This window comes from Pygocentrus nattereri, chromosome 11 (assembly GCF_015220715.1).
Source record: "Pygocentrus nattereri isolate fPygNat1 chromosome 11, fPygNat1.pri, whole genome shotgun sequence".
Classification (NCBI taxonomy): domain Eukaryota; kingdom Metazoa; phylum Chordata; class Actinopteri; order Characiformes; family Serrasalmidae; genus Pygocentrus; species Pygocentrus nattereri.
This window is the reverse complement of record NC_051221.1, coordinates 35,127,522-35,135,113: the sequence shown is the minus strand read 5'-3', so window position 1 is coordinate 35,135,113 and position 7,592 is coordinate 35,127,522. Positions and strand designations below refer to the sequence as shown.

The 7,592-nt window shown below is 41.1% G+C and overlaps 1 pseudogene; it reads left to right on the top strand.

The window, feature by feature from the left end:
- The first annotated feature begins 659 nt into the window (after positions 1-659).
- LOC108437697 lies at positions 660-2,325 on the top strand (annotated as a pseudogene).
- The last annotated feature ends 5,267 nt before the right edge of the window (positions 2,326-7,592 follow it).

Here is a 7,592-nt window from a genome sequence, read left to right as displayed (position 1 = left end):
GTAGCTACAAAGTAGCTAACTACTCATTTTTCAATAGCTATCCCAACCCTGACTAAACCACACTTTTGTCTCAGTTTGATCACTATTTCTGTGCTTTTGTAGTTCTTCAAAGCTCACTACCACCCTTGATTTAGTTGTACACAAAGACTCTGAGTACCAAATAAAGCCAATTAGACTAAATTGCTCTCCTTATCTGAATTCATAAGCTTCATTTTCTCTACAGTCCTAAAAATGTATTTTTAATGGTTCTTGATGGTGTTGTAGGATTTTGAGTGGAAATATTTATGCATGAAAACACTGTTCTGCCTCCTAAGGCATATGTGTCAAACTCAAGGCCCGCGGGCCACATCGGCCCGGCTTGCAATTATATCCGGCCCGCGAGATCATTTTATATTATTGTTACTAATGGTCCAGGTTGTATCCTGCCTTTCACCCGAAGACTGCTGGGATAGGCTCCAGCATCCCCCCGCGACCCTGACGGAGAAGCGGCTTAGAAAATGGATGGATGGATGGATGGATGTTACTAATGGCCCGGCAATATGAAGCGCTGGTAACACAATAAACTACAGATCCCATAATGCAGCGCTTCAGCTGCCTTTCAGAGCGCTTTCAAGTCTAGTGTCTGTTGCTACAAGTTATTGCGAAGCTACCCCCTCATGATGCTGAAGAGAGAAGTTGATTCTGAAAACAGAGCCTTTCAAACCCGATGGGAGGCCGAGTGTCTGTTTACTGACATTGCCGGTAAACCTGTTTGTCTCATTTGTGGCGCTATTGTGCTGTATCCAAAGAATTTAATCTAAGACGGCACTAAGAGACAAAACATCAGGATAACCTGAAAGACCTGAATGCAGAGCAAAAGATACAGAAAGTAGAAGAGTTAAAAAGACGCTGACATTCCAGCAGGACGTTTTTCACCCGGGCAAAATCACAAAGTGAAGCTGCTGTGAAAGCAGGGAGATCGCTCAAGCAGCCTGGCCGTTCGCCGAGGGAGAATTTCTGAAGAGCTGCGTGATCAAGGTGTGCGACGTCGTATGTCCAGACAAAAAACAGACTCTGGCAAATTTAAGCCTAAGTAGAAATACGGCTGCTGGTCGAGTTTGTGAGATGGCCACTGATTTAAGAACACAGTTGAGTGAAAGAAGCAAAGACTTTACTGCTGACTCTCTTGCTGTGGATGAAAGTACTGACATGACTGACGCTGCACAGCTGGCCATCTTCATCCATGGGGTGGGCTCCAATTTGCGCGTTACAGAGGAAATATTGGACATTAAATCGATGCACGGGACGACTGGAGAGAACATTTTTGAAAACGTATGTCAAAGTGTAACCGACATGAAACTGCCCTGGGACAAACTTATTGGACTTACAACTGATGGAGCACCGGCTATGTGCGGTGATGCGAGTGAAGATGCAGGAGGAGAACTGCACTGGTGAGTTAACAGCATATCACTGCATCATACACCAGGAAGCACTATGTGGCAAAGTCCTGAAGATGGACTATGTAATGAGCGCTGTAACGCAAGCCGTGAACTTTATCCGAAGTAAAGGTTTAAATCACTGGCAGTTTCAGTCCTTTATGCGGGAGATAGATTCAGAGTTTGCCGACGTCCCTTCTCATACAGAGGTGCGTTGGCTAAGTCGGGGAAAAGTTCTCAACAGAGTTTTTGAGCTCAGCAACGAAATCTGTCAGTTCATGGACAGTAAAGGAAAAGACTCCGGGATGAAAAGTGGAAATGTGAGTTGGCGTTTCTGGCTGACATAACAGCTCATCTCAATGCGTTAAACCTCCAGCTCCAGGGCCGTGACCGCATGATCACTGACATGTATGACGCAGTGAAGGTGTTTCAAGTGAAGCTGCTTTTATGGGAGAAACAAATGCACCAGAGCAACTTGCCTCACTTTCCCTGTTGCCGTTGTTCATAAATACGCACTTTGCTGACAAACTGAGCGCTTTGGTGACTTTGAAAAACAAACAAAAAAAATTTTTGCCGTCGATGTGGAAACTGCACCTGTGCAGATTCAGATGGAGCTGACTGAGCTGCAGTGTAATGAGACACTAAAGGCAAAGTACGACCCTGCAGGGCCCACAGAGTTTATTCACTCCATTCCCGCAGCAGCGCTCCAGCTCCGCCTACATGCGGCTCGAACCTTGTGCATGTTTGGTGGCGCATATCTGTGTGAGAAGCTGTTCTCAGTGATGAAGACAAACACACAGGAGCACACAGGAGTCGTCTCACTGATGAGCACCTGCAGTCCACCCTGAGAGTCTCCACAACACGGGACCTCACGCCAAACATAAACCAACTTGTTGCCAAAAAAAGATGACAAGCATCCAGCTCTGATAAAACTGAATGTTTTCACAAAATGTATTTACATTTCCAGGTTTTGTTTTGCAGCATGTTCATATTTCTAACTTGTTTAATTTTGAGTGGATATATTTTTATGGAGAAATTTATGTTTTTTAAAGTTTAAGTTTATTTTTTTATTCCAGAATAACATTCCTGTCTATTTTTATTCATATTTATGTTAAAAAAAACATTTAGTTTTAGTGTGTTCAATAAATGATTATTCTGTTTGGCCCGCAAACTAGTGTGTTTTGAATTTTGGCCCCCTGTGTAGTTGAGTTTGACACCCCTGTCCTAAGGCATTTCCTTTGGTTGTTTGTAGTCTGAAGGACTGTGCTAGTGTAGCAGTAACTATTAGTGGTAATAAAGCTAAAAGAAAACAGAAGTGTTATGAGCTATAGCTTTGGAAATGTAGTAATTTGCCTCAAATCCATTGCAAGTTAACAAGTTTAGATCTTGGTACACCACAGAAACAGAAATCCAAGACCTGCAGAATCTAAAATGTGTGTTATAAAACAGACTGTCCCAGTTCTAAAATAGTTGATATGCACACACATGACCACACATATTGACCACACACTGAATTCTGTTTTCAAGGGCCCATGGAAAATAAGCCTTTGTCGAATTTATTGTTTCTGTAATATAACAGTGCTTTGGCTCCGCCCACTCACACTGAAGTTATAAAGAGTGTTTCAGCCCAGACTGCTTTTTGAATGAGGTACAGTACAGGGCAGCCTGCATATGCCTGTCTTTAAGGCATGGTAACAAAAACTGTTTAATTCTAAAGGATATTTAGATATTTTGTGAAGAACATTGTGAAAAAAATTTGTTGAGGCTGTTTGGTACATAAAACATACAGATTTCATAATTGGACCCACCAGCGGGCCCATTTTATTAAACACTTCTATAACCCTGGAATAGCCAGTTTGCATTGAAGTCTTTATAGTTACTGACTAAGGAGCCTTAGTATGTAGTAAGCGTGGGATTTTAAGGGGTTATATTAGAGTATTAAAAACAAGGTCCTTCTCCCAGCCATCACTAGCCTAAAAAACAAGCTGCAGGATGTTTGTCAGACTGAGTACCCTGAATAAACTGCTGTTTTGGAGCGTAGATGGTTATATAATGACTGTCTTGCCATTTAACACAACAAGATTTAAATTAGCTAGCTAAAGTGTGCTTACTTATGTTGAGCCAATGTTAATGATAGCAATATCCCATGTTTTATAAGAGGACAATGAGATGAAGCTGGACAAAGTGTCACATGTTAAGTCTAATAGGCAAGGTGGGAAACACAAACAATGCAAACTGCACTTTTTTGATGCTCATTTAATTTTGTGTCGCAGTCTTTGGAAAACGAAAGGTATTGTCACGTTACAGAACAGCTTGTAGCAGAGGCAGTAACCCTGAAAGCCCTTTACAGTGGCTCTACTAAACACTGTTAAGCAGCAGTACGAGGATGTGTAGTGCCACTGTATGTAGGACTATATGGCAGTAGTTTGTGTATTATAACAGCAGTAAGTAAGGTTTTATTCAAACTGCTTTTTTGGAAGAACTAACTATTATGACTATTAATAGCTTACTGTTTCATTCATCTGTGGTCTTTGCACCATTGAGTGATAACTGAGTGATTGGTGATGGAGTGATAAATGTTATGTAAACATGTCTACTTTTGGACTTGACTTCAGAGACCACTTCTGTGGACCATTTCAAGACTCTCTGAGAAAATCTCCAATATCTTGTTGAGGCACAATAGACAACCTCAAACGGTCCTACCAAGAGCATCTGCTTTCAAGACTGTGTGCTATTCTCTTTGCAGAATGTCTCTCTTCCTCTCGTCTCAGAACACAGTTTCTTTCACCTCTCTCTTATCATAATATTGCCTCTCTCTCTTAGTGCTGTCTCCCTCTCAGAGCACTTTCTCTTAGAATGACACTTCTCTGTCTGCTCTCTTAAAGTTGAATCTTTGAGAACTCTCTCTCTCTCTCTCTCTCTCTCTCTCTCTCTCTGTGTCTCTCTGTGTCTCTGTCTCATTTTCATAGTGCTGTCCTTCTTACATAAATCTCAGTCATATTAGCAGTGACAGCAGGGTGAGTCAGTGCCTCAAACAAAAGCACAGCAAAGTGTAAAGAGTGTGGTTATCAACCATATAGCTATATACTCCTAAAAATGCACAAAAGGGTTCTACAGAGCGAAGCCACAGAGGAACAAACTTGTTCCCCAATGAACCCGTTGATGTAAATGAGATGAGTGTGAGTGAAGGACTGTTTTAAAGAACCTCCACATTTAAACACATTGTTATCATTTAAAGGTTTCTCCCATTGAAAGCAAAAGTTTGAGCCCCCTGACATATTTTATTGTTTTTTTAAGTGACAGTAAATCAAATCATATTCTACAGGGAACACACTCAAATACAATCAACTATGGCAGTTTATCTGCAGATTTTAGTGCACAATTTCTTTTAACTTTTTAATTTCATTTAATGTCCATCCATCCATCCATCCATTTTCTAAGCCGCTTCTCCATCAGGGTCGCGGGGGGTGCTGGAGCCTATCCCAGCAGTCATGGGGCGGAAGGCAGGATACACCCTGGACAGGTCGCCAGTCCATCGCAGGGCAGACAGACAGACAGACAGACAGACAGACAGACACAGACAGTCACTCACACACTCACACCTAGGGGCAATTTAGCATATCCAATTGGCCTGACTGCATGTCTTTGGACTGTGGGAGGAAACCGGAGAAGTCAGAGGAAACCCACGCAGACACGGGGAGAACATGCAAACTCCACACAGAGAGGACACCCGGTCGGCCGGCCGAGAAATCGAACCCAGGCCCTCCTCGCTGTGAGGCAACAGCCCTACCCACCACGCCACCGTACCGCCTGCATTTAATGTATTAAAAATATATAAAACGTGCCTTAACTTTTTTTGTGTACTGACCCCATTGTATTTATTTACCCCCCCCCCCCCCCCCCCAACCAATATTCAGCCAATAAACAGTAAGTGTGTATATGAGCAGAAGTGTGTTGTAGTGGATGTGTTTACCGTATTTTCACTGAACATGTCAACAAAAAACACGTCCTTTGACCAGAGGCACCCAGACCTCTGCATACAAGCCAAGAACCACTCAGGAACCTTTATTTTTTAACTACGTAGCTGTTTCTTCGGCAGAACATGCTGCTGCTAAACTACACCTTTAAAGAGAGATGCCCTCATTCCCAGAATTCCAGATGCTCAGAACTTTCAGCTTAACCTCATTGCACACCCATTTCAACTCGCTTATAGAAAGATATAGGCCATTAGCTGATGTCTGTAAGATATTCCTCTGTAAACAGTGTTGATGTAGATAAATTTCATCTGTGTACCGTTATTCTAGATGATTTATTCGTCTGTTTGCATCCTCTGCTATATATTTGCATATTTTGATTGTTTTGCTCTTTTTTCACAGCTTCCTACGAGAGAAAGAAAGCTCCAGTGATTTCTCTCTTTTTCATCTCGCAGCTGTCGTTTGTCTACCTTGCTGCTGAGGGCATTGTATTTCTTTTTTCCTTTTTTTCTTCAAAAGACTGACTGCTGCTAATATTCAGTCTAATTATTCATCTCTCTCTCTCAGTGGGGTTTTCGCTGGGTTGTTGTTGATGGTGCTGGTGGTGGGCAGCAGACTCCAACATGCTTGTGTGTAATGACTGTGTGCTAGAATATGGACTGCAGTGTACTAATCAGTCCAGCTCAGCTCACGCACTGCTGGGACTAGCTTTGGTCCAATCAACATTTAATTAAGGACTTCTGCCGGATATCGCCACGTGCCAGAGGGTGCCATTCTGTCTGCGCTCTGGCACGTGGGACTAGAGAGCTGCAGAGAAACAGAGGACTATTTATTACTGAGTCTCAATATCTCTGGAAGATTTGGTGCCAGGAAAGCAAGATGCTCAACTTTATACATTGAGCACACCATAAATGACTACTGTAAATTCACTGCAATTCTTTGGGAACACTGGGAACAACATGTCAAAAAAGTTGAAACACTGAATTTTACAGTTTGCAAAGCATATTGGGAAAGTACATTGTAATGTATGCAGTTTTGAGCAGCCTGTCACTGAATATTGTAGTAACGCTGGCAGAGCTTCCAAACATTCATTGTTTAGTTAGTTTCTGTTAATAATAAGCCTTTATTTTTATTATTCCTTTGAATTAGAATTTTTTTTATTTTATTTTTTTATTTTATTCCCATAATCTTTCACCAATTATGTATCAAGTGTAGTGACTATTGCACACCTCTAAAACATCTTCTGAGTTTTGATTGCCATGTTGATCAATAATGCATTTCACTTCCCTGTCACATTATCATCACCTATCATTGACAGAAAACACTCAGCTAGCTCAGAGACCCGCCTTGATTCTGTGCTTAACTTGGAAATATGTCATGGTACAAAAGGAAAATGCATTATGGTTTCTGATTCATGCCCGTTTTAAATTATTATCTTTGAGCAGAGCATGCTTTATTGCAGCAAGCAGCAAATGAGCAGTTGATCTGAATTCTTCTGTACAGAGTGACCTTTGTAAGATTAATGGCAGTAGAATGACTCAGTAAGCAGGAAGTTATTAAATAGCCATGTTATTAAATTAACAATGCTTTTAGCAAGAGAAAAGGCTAGTTGTGTACAGCGCATCAAGGCAAAAGTAAGCTGGATTTACTCTATTGATTTAACACAATATCTGTAATTTGATAGTCACAGTCGATCAGAGTGGGTAGATGTGAAATAATCTATTGTAAAAAAAAAAACGTATCAACTCAAATTTCTTTACAGTGGTGATGACACAGAAAAGTCACATATATTTTACATGTGAAGTGCGGAACTAGAGGTTGCAATGTTGATAACACAGAATCTGTAGATTATACCCTATATGTGCCTCTAACAATGAGGCTGGCCGGGCAGACGAGGAAACAGGACAGAAATGTGAATGTGCTTTATTAGAATCAGTCTCAGGAGGAATAAAAAGCAGGCAGGAACACAGAGGCAATGGGAATCTATAGATAATACAAGACAAAACACTAAACATGAAATACAGGATACAAAATGAAACAAGCTATGAAAACAGTAGAATAATTTACAAGCTGGGCAACAAATAACATCAGTGCTAACCAGAGAACCAAGGCAACAAGCAAATTTCTACACACAAAAAACACACAAAATGGCAAATTATTAAGCTTTTAACGGTATTAACAACAAATCATTATCCAAAAAAAG